The sequence below is a fragment of the Capricornis sumatraensis genome, unplaced genomic scaffold (assembly GCF_032405125.1).
Source record: "Capricornis sumatraensis isolate serow.1 unplaced genomic scaffold, serow.2 scaffold3, whole genome shotgun sequence".
In the NCBI taxonomy this organism is placed as follows: Eukaryota; Metazoa; Chordata; class Mammalia; order Artiodactyla; family Bovidae; genus Capricornis; species Capricornis sumatraensis.
In genome coordinates this window covers 5,465,128-5,480,630 of record NW_027184614.1, presented here as the reverse complement: position 1 = coordinate 5,480,630, position 15,503 = coordinate 5,465,128, and positions in this window count along the sequence as shown.

Sequence of the window (15,503 nt, the reverse complement as noted above, 5' to 3'; positions counted from 1 at the left end):
CTTTCCCGTTGAAAGCAGGGAAAGGATCCCTCATCTCGAGCTACGAGGGGGAAACGGGGCTCCTCTGGATGTGGGCGGGACCATCGTGCTTCCTCTCGAGTGGAGACGGGTATGGCGGTGAACTTCTTGAGTTGCAGCAAGGGTGTGAAAGACCCTTTCGAAGTTCCAGAGGTTTGGTGTCATTAGTCTCCAGAGGCCTCATCGGAAATAGGCCTCATCTCGCCTGGAAGGGAGAACTTCCTGGATTTTCTCGAGTTGCGGCAGGTGTTCTCGAGTTACGACGGGGACCTCAGGGACCCGCCCTGGTGGCCTCCGGAGAGGCCAGTCCCCATGCGAGTTGCTAGGGGGCCTCTCGGGATTCCTCTCACGTCGATACCGGGGCCAAAAACCTTGTGTGGAGTCAGGGCCGGAACCGAGGATTCCTCTCAGGGGCTGACATGGATCTTTGGGTACTTCTGGAGTCTCCCCAGTGGAGTCAGACCTCGTCTCGAGTGGGGGCATGCACGTGCGCTTTCCTTCCAGGCTGTAGCAGCAATGTCACGCTTCCCGTCGCGTGGATCAAAGGATCTGTGGTTTTCCCTCGAGGCTTTCCCTCGAGGCTTTCCCACAGGGCTGTCCCACGTGCCACCGTGGTGTGAGTCGATCCTCGGCGTGAAAGATGAGCCAGTGCAGGGCAAAGAGGTTCCTCTGGAATGGACTGAGATATCTGGGGGACTCTTGGAATGGTGGTACGACCATGGAGATCCTCTCGCCTTTCCTGTTGAGAGTGCCTCCTCTTGAGATGCGACGGGAACGCCGGGAATTCTTTCCCGTTGAAAGCAGGGAAAGGATCCCTCATCTCGAGCACCGAGGGGAAAACGGGGCTCCTCTGGATGTGGGCGGGACCATCGTGCTTCCTCTCGAGTGGAGACGGGTATGGCGGAAAACTGCTTGAGTTGCAGCAAGGGTGTGAAAGACCCTTTCAAAGTTCCAGAGGTTAGGTGTCATTAGTCTCCAGACGCCTCATCGGAAATAGGCCTCATCTCGCCTGGAAGGGAGAACTTCCTGGATTTTCTCGAGTTGCGGCAGGTGTTCTTAAGTTACGACGGGGAACTCAGGGACCCGCCCTGGTGGCCTCAGGAGAGGCCAGTCCCCATGCGAGTTGCTAGGGGGCCTCTCGGGATTCCTCTCCCGTCGATACCGGGGCCAAAAACCTTGAGTGGAATCAGGGCCGGAACCGAGGATTCCTCTCAGGGGCTGACATGGATCTTTGGGTACTTCTGGAGTCTCCCCAGGGGAGTCAGGCCTCGTCTCGAGTGGGTGCATGCACGTGCGCTTTCCTTCCAGGCTGTAGCAGCAATGTCACGCTTCCCGTCACGTGGATCAAAGGATCTGTGGTTTTCCCTCGAGGCTTTCCCTCGAGGCTTTCCCACAGGGCTGTCCCACGTGCCACCGTGGTGTGAGTCGATCCTCGGCGTGAAAGATGAGCCAGTGCAGGGCAAAGAGTTTCCTCTGGAATGGACTGAGACATCTGGGGGACTCTTGGAATGGTGGTACGACCATGGAGTTCCTCTCGCCTTTCCTGTTGAGAGTGCCTCCTCTTGAGATGCGACGGGAACGCCGGGAATTCTTTCCCGTTGAAAGCAGGGAAAGGATCCCTCATCTCGAGCTACGAGGGGGAAACGGGGCTCCTCTGGATGTGGGCGGGACCATCGTGCTTCCTCTCGAGTGGAGACGGGTATGGCGGTGAACTTCTTGAGTTGCAGCAAGGGTGTGAAAGACCCTTTCGAAGTTCCAGAGGTTTGGTGTCATTAGTCTCCAGAGGGCTCATCGGAAATAGGCCTCATCTCGTCTGGAAGGGAGAACTTCCTGGATTTTCTCGAGTTGCGGCAGGTGTTCTCGAATTACGACGGGGACCTCAGGGACCCGCCCTGGTGGCCTCCGGAGAGGCCAGTCCCCATGCGAGTTGCTAGGGGGCCTCTCGGGATTCCTCTCCCATCGATACCGGGGCCAAAAACCTTGTGTGGAGTCAGGGCCGGAACCGAGGATTCCTCTCAGGGGCTGACATGGATCTTTGGGTACTTCTGGAGTCTCCCCAGTGGAGTCAGGCCTCGTCTCGAGTGGGGGCATGCACGTGCGCTTTCCTTCCAGGCTGTAGCAGCAATGTCACGCTTCCCGTCGCTTGGATCAAAGGATCTGTGGTTTTCCCTCGAGGCTTTCCCTCGAGGCTTTCCCACAGGGCTGTCCCACGTGCCACCGTGGTGTGAGTCGATCCTCGGCGTGAAAGATGAGCCAGTGCAGGGCAAAGAGCTTCCTCTGGAATGGACTGAGACATCTGGGGGACTCTTGGAATGGTGGTACGACCATGGAGTTCCTCTCGCCTTTCCTGTTGAGAGTGCCTCCTCTTGAGATGCGACGGGAACGCAGGGAATTCTTTCCCGTTGAAAGCAGGGAAAGGATCCCTCATCTCGAGCTACGAGGGGGAAACGGGGCTCCTCTGGATGTGGGCGGGACCATCGTGCTTCCTCTCTAGTGGAGACGGGTATGGCGGTGAACTTCTTGAGTTGCAGCAAGGGTGTGAAAGACCCTTTCGAAGTTCCAGAGGTTAGGTGTCATTAGTCTCCAGAGGCCTCATCGGAAATAGGCCTCATCTCGCCTGGAAGGGAGAACTTCCTGGATTTTCTCGAGTTGCGGCAGGTGTTCTCGAGTTACGACGGGGACCTCAGGGACCCGCCCTGGTGGCCTCAGGAGAGGCCAGTCCCTAGGCGAGTTGCTAGGGGGCCTCTCGGGATTCCTCTCCCGTTGATACCGGGGCCAAAAACCTTGTGTGGAGTCAGGGCCGGAACCGAGGATTCCTCTCAGCGGCTGACATGGATCTTTGGGTACTTCTGGAGTCTCCCCAGGGGAGTCAGGCCTCGTCTCGAGTGGGGGCATGCACGTGCGCTTTCCTTCCAGGCTGTAGCAGCAATGTCACGCTTCCCGTCGCGTGGATCAAAGGATCTGTGGTTTTCCCTCGAGGCTTTCCCTCGAGGCTTTCCCACAGGGCTGTCCCACGTGCCACCGTGGTGTGAGTCGATCCTGGGCGTGAAAGATGAGCCAGTGCAGGGCAAAGAGGTTCCTCTGGAATGGACTGAGACATCTGGGGGACTCTTGGAATGGTGGTACGACCATGGAGTTCCTCTCGCCTTTCCTGTTGAGAGTGCCTCCTCTTGAGATGCGACGGGAACGCCGGGAATTCTTTCCCGTTGAAAGCAGGGAAAGGATCCCTCATCTCGAGCTACGAGGGGGAAACGGGGCTCCTCTGGATGTGGGCGGGACCATCGTGCTTCCTCTCTAGTGGAGACGGGTATGGCGGTGAACTTCTTGAGTTGCAGCAAGGGTGTGAAAGACCCTTTCGAAGTTCCAGAGGTTAGGTGTCATTAGTCTCCAGAGGCCTCATCGGAAATAGGCCTCAACTCGCCTGGAAGGGAGAACTTCCTGGATTTTCTCGAGTTGCGGCAGGTGTTCTCGAGTTACGACGGGGACCTCAGGGACCCGCCCTGGTGGCCTCAGGAGAGGCCAGTCCCTAGGCGAGTTGCTAGGGGGCCTCTCGGGATTCCTCTCCCGTTGATACCGGGGCCAAAAACCTTGTGTGGAGTCAGGGCCGGAACCGAGGATTCCTCTCAGCGGCTGACATGGATCTTTGGGTACTTCTGGAGTCTCCCCAGGGGAGTCAGGCCTCGTCTCGAGTGGGGGCATGCACGTGCGCTTTCCTTCCAGGCTGTAGCAGCAATGTCACGCTTCCCGTCGCGTGGATCAAAGGATCTGTGGTTTTCCCTCGAGGCTTTCCCTCGAGGCTTTCCCACAGGGCTGTCCCACGTGCCACCGTGGTGTGAGTCGATCCTGGGCGTGAAAGATGAGCCAGTGCAGGGCAAAGAGGTTCCTCTGGAATGGACTGAGACATCTGGGGGACTCTTGGAATGGTGGTACGACCATGGAGTTCCTCTCGCCTTTCCTGTTGAGAGTGCCTCCTCTTGAGATGCGACGGGAACGCCGGGATTTCTTTCCCGTTTAAAGCAGGGAAAGGATCCCTCATCTCGAGCTACGAGGGGGAAACGGGGCTCCTCTGGATGTGGGCGGGACCATCGTGCTTCCTCTCTAGTGGAGACGGGTATGGTGGTGAACTTCTTGAGTTGCAGCAAGGCTGTGAAAGACCCTTTCGAAGTTCCAGAGGTTAGGTGTCATTAGTCTCCAGACGCCTCATCGGAAATAGGCCTCATCTCGCCTGGAAGGGAGAACTTCCTGGATTTTCTCGAGTTGCGGCAGGTGTTCTTAAGTTACGACGGGGAACTCAGGGACCCGCCCTGGTGGCCTCAGGAGAGGCCAGTCCCCATGCGAGTTGCTAGGGGGCCTCTCGGGATTCCTCTCCCGTCGATACCGGGGCCAAAAACCTTGAGTGGAATCAGGGCCGGAACCGAGGATTCCTCTCAGGGGCTGACATGGATCTTTGGGTACTTCTGGAGTCTCCCCAGGGGAGTCAGGCCTCGTCTCGAGTGGGGGCATGCACGTGCGCTTTCCTTCCAGGCTGTAGCAGCAATGTCACGCTTCCCGTCGCGTGGATCAAAGGATCTGTGGTTTTTCCTCGAGGCTTTCCCTCGAGGCTTTCCCACAGGGCTGTCCCACGTGCCACCGTGGTGTGAGTCGATCCTCGGCGTGAAAGATGAGCCAGTGCAGGGCAAAGAGGTTCCTCTGGAATGGACTGAGACATCTGGGGGACTCTTGGAATGGTGGTACGACCATGGAGTTCCTCTCGCCTTTCCTGTTGAGAGTGCCTCTTCTTGAGATGCGTCGGGAACGCCGGGAATTCTTTCCCGTTGAAACCAGGGAAAGGATCCCTCATCTCGAGCTACGAGGGGGAAACGGGGCTCCTCTGGATGTGGGCGGGAGCATCGTGCTTCCTCTCGAGTGGAGACGGGTATGGCGGTGAACTTCTTGAGTTGCAGCAAGGGTGTGAAAGACCCTTTCGAAGTTCCAGAGGTTTGGTGTCATTAGTCTCCAGAGGCCTCATCGGAAATAGGCCTCATCTCGCCTGGAAGGGAGAACTTCCTTGATTTTCTCGAGTTGCGCCAGGTGTTCTTGAGTTACGACGGGGACCTCAGGGACCCGCCCTGGTGGCCTCAGGAGAGGCCAGTCCCCATGCGAGTTGCTAGGGGGTCTCTCGGGATTCCTCTCCCGTCGATACCGGGGCCAAAAAGCTTGTGTGGAGTCAGGGCCGGAACCGAGGATTCTTCTCAGGGGCTGACATGGATCTTTGGGTACTTCTGGAGTCTCCCCAGGGGAGTCAGGCCTCGTCTCAAGTGGGGGCATGCATGTGCGCTTTCCTTCCAGGCTGTTCCAGCAATGTCATGCTTCCCGTCGCGTGGATCAAAGGATCTGTGGTTTTCCCTCGAGGCTTTCCCTCGAGGCTTTCCCACAGGGCTGTCCCACGTGCCACCGTGGTGTGAGTCGATCCTCGGCGTGAAAGATGAGCCAGTGCAGGGCAAAGAGGTTCCTCTGAAATGGACTGAGACATCTGGGGGACTCTTGGAATGGTGGTACGACCATGGAGTTCCTCTCGCCTTTCCTGTTGAGAGTGCCTCCTCTTGAGATGCGACGGGAACGCCGGGAATTCTTTCCCGTTGAAAGCAGGGAAAGGATCCCTCATCTCGAGCTACGAGGGGGAAACGGGGCTCCTCTGGATGTGGGCGGGACCATCGTGCTTCCTCTCGAGTGGAGACGGGTATGGCGGTGAACTTCTTGAGTTGCAGCAAGGGTGTGAAAGACCCTTTCGAAGTTCCAGAGGTTTGGTGTCATTAGTCTCCAGAGGCCTCATCGGAAATAGGCCTCATCTCGCCTGGAAGGGAGAACTTCCTGGATTTTCTCGAGTTGCGGCAGGTGTTCTCGAGTTACGACGGGGACCTCAGGGACTCGCCCTGGTGGCCTCCGGAGAGGCCAGTCCCCATGCGAGTTGCTAGGGGGCCTCTCGGGATTCCTCTCCCGTCGATACCGGGGCCAAAAACCTTGTGTGGAGTCAGGGCCGGAACCGAGGATTCCTCTCAGGGGCTGACATGGATCTTTGGGTACTTCTGGAGTCTCCCCAGTGGAGTCAGACCTCGTCTCGAGTGGGGGCATGCACGTGCGCTTTCCTTCCAGGCTGTAGCAGCAATGTCACGCTTCCCGTCGCGTGGATCAAAGGATCTGTGGTTTTCCCTCGAGGCTTTCCCTCGAGGCTTTCCCACAGGGCTGTCCCACGTGCCACCGTGGTGTGAGTCGATCCTCGGCGTGAAAGATGAGCCAGTGCAGGGCAAAGAGGTTCCTCTGGAATGGACTGAGATATCTGGGGGACTCTTGGAATGGTGGTACGACCATGGAGATCCTCTCGCCTTTCCTGTTGAGAGTGCCTCCTCTTGAGATGCGACGGGAACGCCGGGAATTCTTTCCCGTTGAAAGCAGGGAAAGGATCCCTCATCTCGAGCACCGAGGGGAAAACGGGGCTCCTCTGGATGTGGGCGGGACCATCGTGCTTCCTCTCGAGTGGAGACGGGTATGGCGGAAAACTGCTTGAGTTGCAGCAAGGGTGTGAAAGACCCTTTCAAAGTTCCAGAGGTTAGGTGTCATTAGTCTCCAGACGCCTCATCGGAAATAGGCCTCATCTCGCCTGGAAGGGAGAACTTCCTGGATTTTCTCGAGTTGCGGCAGGTGTTCTTAAGTTACGACGGGGAACTCAGGGACCCGCCCTGGTGGCCTCAGGAGAGGCCAGTCCCCATGCGAGTTGCTAGGGGGCCTCTCGGGATTCCTCTCCCGTCGATACCGGGGCCAAAAACCTTGAGTGGAATCAGGGCCGGAACCGAGGATTCCTCTCAGGTTCTGACATGGATCTTTGGGTACTTCTGGAGTCTCCCCAGGGGAGTCAGGCCTCGTCTCGAGTGGGTGCATGCACGTGCGCTTTCCTTCCAGGCTGTAGCAGCAATGTCACGCTTCCCGTCACGTGGATCAAAGGATCTGTGGTTTTCCCTCGAGGCTTTCCCTCGAGGCTTTCCCACAGGGCTGTCCCACGTGCCACCGTGGTGTGAGTCGATCCTCGGCGTGAAAGATGAGCCAGTGCAGGGCAAAGAGTTTCCTCTGGAATGGACTGAGACATCTGGGGGACTCTTGGAATGGTGGTACGACCATGGAGTTCCTCTCGCCTTTCCTGTTGAGAGTGCCTCCTCTTGAGATGCGACGGGAACGCCGGGAATTCTTTCCCGTTGAAAGCAGGGAAAGGATCCCTCATCTCGAGCTACGAGGGGGAAACGGGGCTCCTCTGGATGTGGGCGGGACCATCGTGCTTCCTCTCGAGTGGAGACGGGTATGGCGGTGAACTTCTTGAGTTGCAGCAAGGGTGTGAAAGACCCTTTCGAAGTTCCAGAGGTTTGGTGTCATTAGTCTCCAGAGGGCTCATCGGAAATAGGCCTCATCTCGTCTGGAAGGGAGAACTTCCTGGATTTTCTCGAGTTGCGGCAGGTGTTCTCGAATTACGACGGGGACCTCAGGGACCCGCCCTGGTGGCCTCCGGAGAGGCCAGTCCCCATGCGAGTTGCTAGGGGGCCTCTCGGGATTCCTCTCCCATCGATACCGGGGCCAAAAACCTTGTGTGGAGTCAGGGCCGGAACCGAGGATTCCTCTCAGGGGCTGACATGGATCTTTGGGTACTTCTGGAGTCTCCCCAGTGGAGTCAGGCCTCGTCTCGAGTGGGGGCATGCACGTGCGCTTTCCTTCCAGGCTGTAGCAGCAATGTCACGCTTCCCGTCGCTTGGATCAAAGGATCTGTGGTTTTCCCTCGAGGCTTTCCCTCGAGGCTTTCCCACAGGGCTGTCCCACGTGCCACCGTGGTGTGAGTCGATCCTCGGCGTGAAAGATGAGCCAGTGCAGGGCAAAGAGCTTCCTCTGGAATGGACTGAGACATCTGGGGGACTCTTGGAATGGTGGTACGACCATGGAGTTCCTCTCGCCTTTCCTGTTGAGAGTGCCTCCTCTTGAGATGCGACGGGAACGCAGGGAATTCTTTCCCGTTGAAAGCAGGGAAAGGATCCCTCATCTCGAGCTACGAGGGGGAAACGGGGCTCCTCTGGATGTGGGCCGGACCATCGTGCTTCCTCTCTAGTGGAGACGGGTATGGCGGTGAACTTCTTGAGTTGCAGCAAGGGTGTGAAAGACCCTTTCGAAGTTCCAGAGGTTAGGTGTCATTAGTCTCCAGAGGCCTCATCGGAAATAGGCCTCATCTCGCCTGGAAGGGAGAACTTCCTGGATTTTCTCGAGTTGCGGCAGGTGTTCTCGAGTTACGACGGGGACCTCAGGGACCCGCCCTGGTGGCCTCAGGAGAGGCCAGTCCCTAGGCGAGTTGCTAGGGGGCCTCTCGGGATTCCTCTCCCGTTGATACCGGGGCCAAAAACCTTGTGTGGAGTCAGGGCCGGAACCGAGGATTCCTCTCAGCGGCTGACATGGATCTTTGGGTACTTCTGGAGTCTCCCCAGGGGAGTCAGGCCTCGTCTCGAGTGGGGGCATGCACGTGCGCTTTCCTTCCAGGCTGTAGCAGCAATGTCACGCTTCCCGTCGCGTGGATCAAAGGATCTGTGGTTTTCCCTCGAGGCTTTCCCTCGAGGCTTTCCCACAGGGCTGTCCCACGTGCCACCGTGGTGTGAGTCGATCCTGGGCGTGAAAGATGAGCCAGTGCAGGGCAAAGAGGTTCCTCTGGAATGGACTGAGACATCTGGGGGACTCTTGGAATGGTGGTACGACCATGGAGTTCCTCTCGCCTTTCCTGTTGAGAGTGCCTCCTCTTGAGATGCGACGGGAACGCCGGGATTTCTTTCCCGTTTAAAGCAGGGAAAGGATCCCTCATCTCGAGCTACGAGGGGGAAACGGGGCTCCTCTGGATGTGGGCGGGACCATCGTGCTTCCTCTCTAGTGGAGACGGGTATGGTGGTGAACTTCTTGAGTTGCAGCAAGGCTGTGAAAGACCCTTTCGAAGTTCCAGAGGTTAGGTGTCATTAGTCTCCAGACGCCTCATCGGAAATAGGCCTCATCTCGCCTGGAAGGGAGAACTTCCTTGATTTTCTCGAGTTGCGGCAGGTGTTCTCGAGTTACGACGGGGACCTCAGGGACCCGCCCTGTTGGCCTCAGGAGAGGCCAGTCCCTATGCGTGTTGCTAGGGGGCCCCTCGGGATTCCTCTCCCGTCGATACCGGGGCCAAAAACCTTGTGTGGAGTCAGGGCCGGAACCGAGGATTCCTCTCAGGGGCTGACATGGATCTTTGGGTACTTCTGGAGTCTCCCCAGGGGAGTCAGGCCTCGTCTCGAGTGGGGGCATGCGCGTGCGCTTTCCTTCCAGGCTTTAGCAGCAATGTCACGCTTCCCGTCGCTTGGATCAAAGGATCTGTGGTTTTCCCTCGAGGCTTTCCCTCGAGGCTTTCCCACAGGGCTGTCCCACGTGCCACCGTGGTGTGAGTCGATCCTCGGCGTGAAAGATGAGCCAGTGCAGGGCAAAGAGGTTCCTCTGGAATGGACTGAGACATCTGGGGGACTCTTGGAATGGTGGTACGACCATGGAGTTCCTCTCGCCTTTCCTGTTGAGAGTGCCTCCTCTTGAGATGCGACGGGAACGCCGGGAATTTTTTGCCGTTGAAAGCAGGGAAAGGATCCCTCATCTCGAGCTACGAGGGGGAAACGGGGCTCCTCTGGATGTGGGCGGGACCATCGTGCTTCCTCTCGAGTGGAGACCGGTATGGCGGTGAACTTCTTGAGTTGCAGCAAGGGTGTGAAAGACCCTTTCGAAGTTCCAGAGGTTAGGTGTCATTAGTCTCCAGAGGCCTCATCGGAAATAGGCCTCATCTCGCCTGGAAGGGAGAACTTCCTGGATTTTCTCGAGTTGCGGCAGGTGTTCTCGAGTTACGACGGGGACCTCAGGGACCCGCCCTTGTGGCCTGAGGAGAGGCCAGTCCCCATGCGAGTTGCTAGGGGGCCTCTCGGGATTCCTCTCCCGTCGATACCGGGGCCAAAAACCTTATGTGGAGTCAGGGCCGGAACCGAGGATTCCTCTCAGGGGCTGACATGGATCTTTGGGTACTTCTGGAGTCTCCCCAGGGGAGTCAGGCCTCGTCTCGAGTGGGGGCATGCGCGTGCGCTTTCCTTCCAGGCTTTAGCAGCAATGTCACGCTTCCCGTCGCTTGGATCAAAGGATCTGTGGTTTTCCCTCGAGGCTTTCCCTCGAGGCTTTCCCACAGGGCTGTCCCACGTGCCACCGTGGTGTGAGTCGATCCTCGGCGTGAAAGATGAGCCAGTGCAGGGCAAAGAGGTTCCTCTGGAATGGACTGAGACATCTGGGGGACTCTTGGAATGGTGGTACGACCATGGAGTTCCTCTCGCCTTTCCTGTTGAGAGTGCCTCCTCTTGAGATGCGACGGGAACGCCGGGAATTTTTTGCCGTTGAAAGCAGGGAAAGGATCCCTCATCTCGAGCTACGAGGGGGAAACGGGGCTCCTCTGGATGTGGGCGGGACCATCGTGCTTCCTCTCGAGTGGAGACCGGTATGGCGGTGAACTTCTTGAGTTGCAGCAAGGGTGTGAAAGACCCTTTCGAAGTTCCAGAGGTTAGGTGTCATTAGTCTCCAGAGGCCTCATCGGAAATAGGCCTCATCTCGCCTGGAAGGGAGAACTTCCTGGATTTTCTCGAGTTGCGGCAGGTGTTCTCGAGTTACGACGGGGACCTCAGGGACCCGCCCTTGTGGCCTGAGGAGAGGCCAGTCCCCATGCGAGTTGCTAGGGGGCCTCTCGGGATTCCTCTCCCGTCGATACCGGGGCCAAAAACCTTATGTGGAGTCAGGGCCGGAACCGAGGATTCCTCTCAGGGGCTGACATGGATCTTTGGGTACTTCTGGAGTCTCCCCAGTGGAGTCAGGCCTCGTCTCGAGTGGGGGCATGCACGTGCGCTTTCCTTCCAGGCTGTAGCAGCAATGTCACGCTTCCCGTCGCTTGGATCAAAGGATCTGTGGTTTTCCCTCGAGGCTTTCCCTCGAGGCTTTCCCACAGGGCTGTCCCACGTGCCACCGTGGTGTGAGTCGATCCTCGGCGTGAAAGATGAGCCAGTGCAGGGCAAAGAGCTTCCTCTGGAATGGACTGAGACATCTGGGGGACTCTTGGAATGGTGGTACGACCATGGAGTTCCTCTCGCCTTTCCTGTTGAGAGTGCCTCCTCTTGAGATGCGACGGGAACGCAGGGAATTCTTTCCCGTTGAAAGCAGGGAAAGGATCCCTCATCTCGAGCTACGAGGGGGAAACGGGGCTCCTTTGGATGTGGTCGTGACCATCGTGCTTCCTCTCGAGTGGAGACGGGAATGGTGGTGAACTTCTTGAGTTACACCAAGGGTGTGAAAGACCCTTTCGAAGTTCCAGAGGTTAGGTGTCATTAGTCTCCAGACGCCTCATCGGAAATAGGCCTCATATCGCCTGGAAGGGAGAACTTCCTGGATTTTCTCGAGTTGCGGCAGGTGTTCTCGAGTTACGACGGGGACCTCAGGGACCGGCCCTGGTGGCCTCAGGAGAGGCCAGTCCCCATGCAAGTTGCTAGGGGGCCTCTCGGGATTCCTCTCCCGTCGATACCGGGGCCAAAAAGCTTGTGTGGAGTCAGGGCCGGAACCGAGGATTCCTCTCAGGGGCTGACATGGATCTTTGGGTACTTCTGGAGTCTCCCCAGGGGAGTCAGGCCTCGTCTCGAGTGGGGGCATGCACGTGCGCTTTCCTTCCAGGCTGTAGCAGCAATGTCACGCTTCCCGTCGCGTGGATCAAAGGATCTGTGGTTTTCCCTCGAGGCTTTCCCACAGGGCTGTCCCACGTGCCACCGTGGTGTGAGTCGATCCTCGGCGTGAAAGATGAGCCAGTGCAGGGCAAAGAGGTTCCTCTGGAATGGACTGAGACATCTGGGGGACTCTTGGAATGGTGGTACGACCATGGAGTTCCTCTCGCCTTTCCTGTTGAGAGTGCCTCCTCTTGAGATGCGACGGGAACGCCGGGAATTCTTTCCCGTTGAAAGCAGGGAAAGGATCCCTCATCTCGAGCTACGAGGGGGAAACGGGGCTCCTCTGGATGTGGGCGGGACCATCGTGCTTCCTCTCTAGTGGAGACGGGTATGGCGGTGAACTTCTTGAGTTGCAGCAAGGGTGTGAAAGACCCTTTCGAAGTTCCAGAGGTTAGGTGTCATTAGTCTCCAGAGGCCTCATCGGAAATAGGCCTCATCTCGCCTGGAAGGGAGAACTTCCTGGATTTTCTCGAGTTGCGGCAGGTGTTCTCGAGTTACGACGGGGACCTCAGGGACCCGCCCTGGTGGCCTCAGGAGAGGCCAGTCCCTAGGCGAGTTGCTAGGGGGCCTCTCGGGATTTCTCTCCCGTCGATACCGGGGCCAAAAACCTTGTGTGGAGTCAGGGCCGGAACCGAGGATTCCTCTCAGGGGCTGACATGGATCTTTGGGTACTTCTGGAGTCTCCCCAGGGGAGTCAGGCCTCGTCTCGAGTGGGGGCATGCGCGTGCGCTTTCCTTCCAGGCTTTAGCAGCAATGTCACGCTTCCCGTCGCTTGGATCAAAGGATCTGTGGTTTTCCCTCGAGGCTTTCCCTCGAGGCTTTCCCACAGGGCTGTCCCACGTGCCACCGTGGTGTGAGTCGATCCTCGGCGTGAAAGATGAGCCAGTGCAGGGCAAAGAGGTTCCTCTGGAATGGACTGAGACATCTGGGGGACTCTTGGAATGGTGGTACTACCATGGAGTTCCTCTCGCCTTTCCTGTTGAGAGTGCCTCCTCTTGAGATGCGACGGGAACGCCGGGAATTTTTTGCCGTTGAAAGCAGGGAAAGGATCCCTCATCTCGAGCTACGAGGGGGAAACGGGGCTCCTCTGGATGTGGGCGGGACCATCGTGCTTCCTCTCGAGTGGAGACCGGTATGGCGGTGAACTTCTTGAGTTGCAGCAAGGGTGTGAAAGACCCTTTCGAAGTTCCAGAGGTTAGGTGTCATTAGTCTCCAGAGGCCTCATCGGAAATAGGCCTCATCTCGCCTGGAAGGGAGAACTTCCTGGATTTTCTCGAGTTGCGGCAGGTGTTCTCGAGTTACGACGGGGACCTCAGGGACCCGCCCTGGTGGCCTCAGGAGAGGCCAGTCCCCATGCGACTTGCTAGGGGGCCTCTCGGGATTCCTCTCCCGTCGATACCGGGGCCAAAAACCTTGTGTGGAGTCAGGGCCGGAACCGAGGATTCCTCTCAGGGGCTGACATGGATCTTTGGGTACTTCTGGAGTCTCCCCAGGGGAGTCAGTCCTCGTCTCGAGTGGGGGCATGCACGTGCACTTTCCTTCCAGGCTGTAGCAGCAATGTCACGCTTCTCGTCGCGTGGATCAAAGGATCTGTGGTTTTCCCTCGAGGCTTTCCCACAGGGCTGTCCCACGTGCCACCGTGGTGTGAGTCGATCCTCGGCGTGAAAGATGAGCCAGTGCAGGGCAAAGAGGTTCCTCTGGAATGGACTGAGACATCTGGGGGACTCTTGGAATGGTGGTACGACCATGGAGTTCCTCTCGCCTTTCCTGTTGAGAGTGCCTCCTCTTGAGATGCGACGGGAACGCCGGGAATTCTTTCCCGTTGAAAGCAGGGAAAGGATCCCTCATCTCGAGCTACGAGGGGGAAACGGGGCTCCTCTGGATGTGGGCGGGACCATCGTGCTTCCTCTCTAGTGGAGACGGGTATGGCGGTGAACTTCTTGAGTTGCAGCAAGGGTGTGAAAGACCCTTTCGAAGTTCCAGAGGTTAGGTGTCATTAGTCTCCAGAGGCCTCATCGGAAATAGGCCTCATCTCGCCTGGAAGGGAGAACTTCCTGGATTTTCTCGAGTTGCGGCAGGTGTTCTCGAGTTACGACGGGGACCTCAGGGACCCGCCCTGGTGGCCTCAGGAGAGGCCAGTCCCTAGGCGAGTTGCTAGGGGGCCTCTCGGGATTTCTCTCCCGTTGATACCGGGGCCAAAAACCTTGTGTGGAGTCAAGGCCGGAACCGAGGATTCCTCTCAGGGGCTGACATGGATCTTTGGGTTCTTCTGGAGTCTCCCCAGGGGAGTCAGGCCTCGTCTCGAGTGGGGGCATGCACGTGCGCTTTCCTTCCAGGCTGTAGCAGCAATGTCACGCTTCCCGTCGCGTGGATCAAAGGATCTGTGGTTTTCCCTCGAGGCTTTCCCTCGAGGCTTTCCCACAGGACTGTCCCACGTGCCACCGTGGTGTGAGTCAATCCTGGGGGTGAAAGATGAGCCAGTGCAGGGCAAAGAGGTTCCTCTGGAATGGACTGAGACATCTGGGGGACTCTTGGAATGGTGGTACGACCATGGAGTTCCTCTCGCCTTTCCTGTTGAGAGTGCCTCCTCTTGAGATGCGACGGGAACGCCGGGAATTCTTTCCCGTTGAAAGCAGGGAAAGGATCCCTCATCTCGAGCTACGAGGGGGAAACGGGGCTCCTCTGGATGTGGGCGGGACCATCGTGCTTCCTCTCGAGTGGAGACGGGTATGGTGGTGAACTTCTTGAGTTGCAGCAAGGCTGTGAAAGACCCTTTCGAAGTTCCAGAGGTAAGGTGTCATTAGTCTCCAGAGGCCTCATCGGAATTAGGCCTCATTTCGCCTGGAAGGGAGAACTTCCTGGATTTTCTCGAGTTGCGGCAGGTGTTCTCGAGTTACGACGGGGACCTCAGGGACCCGCCCTGGTGGCCTCAGGAGAGGCCAGTCCCTATGCGAGTTGCTAGGGGGCCTCTCGGGATTCCTCTCCCGTCGATACCGGGGCCAAAAACCTTGTGTGGAGTCAGGGCCGGAACCGAGGATTCCTCTCAGGGGCTGACATGGATCTTTGGGTACTTCTGGAGTCTCCCCAGGGGAGTCAGGCCTCGTCTCGAGTGGGGGCATGCACGTGCACTTTCCTTCCAGGCTGTAGCAGCAATGTCACGCTTCCCGTCGGGTGGATCAAATGATGTGTGGTTTTCACTCGAGGCTTTCCCACAGGGCTGTCCCACGTGCCACCGTGGTGTGAGTCGATCCTGGGCGTGAAAGATGAGCCAGTGCAGGGCAAAGAGGTTCCTCTGGAATGGACTGAGACATCTGGGGGACTCTTGGAATGGTGGTACGACCATGGAGTTCCTCTCGCCTTTCCTGTTGAGAGTGCCTCCTCTTGAGATGCGACGGGAACGCCGGGAATTTTTTGCCGTTGAAAGCAGGGAAAGGATCCCTCATCTCGAGCTACGAGGGGGAAACGGGGCTCCTCTGGATGTGGGCGGGACCATCGTGCTTTCTCTCCAGTGGAGACGGGTATGGCGGTGAACTTCTTGAGTTGCAGCAAGGGTGTGAAAGACCCTTTCGAAGTTCCAGAGGTAAGGTGTCATTAGTCTCCAGACGCCTCATCGGAAATAGGCCTCATCTCGCCTGGAAGGGAGAACTTCCTTGATTTTCTCGAGTTGCGGCAGGT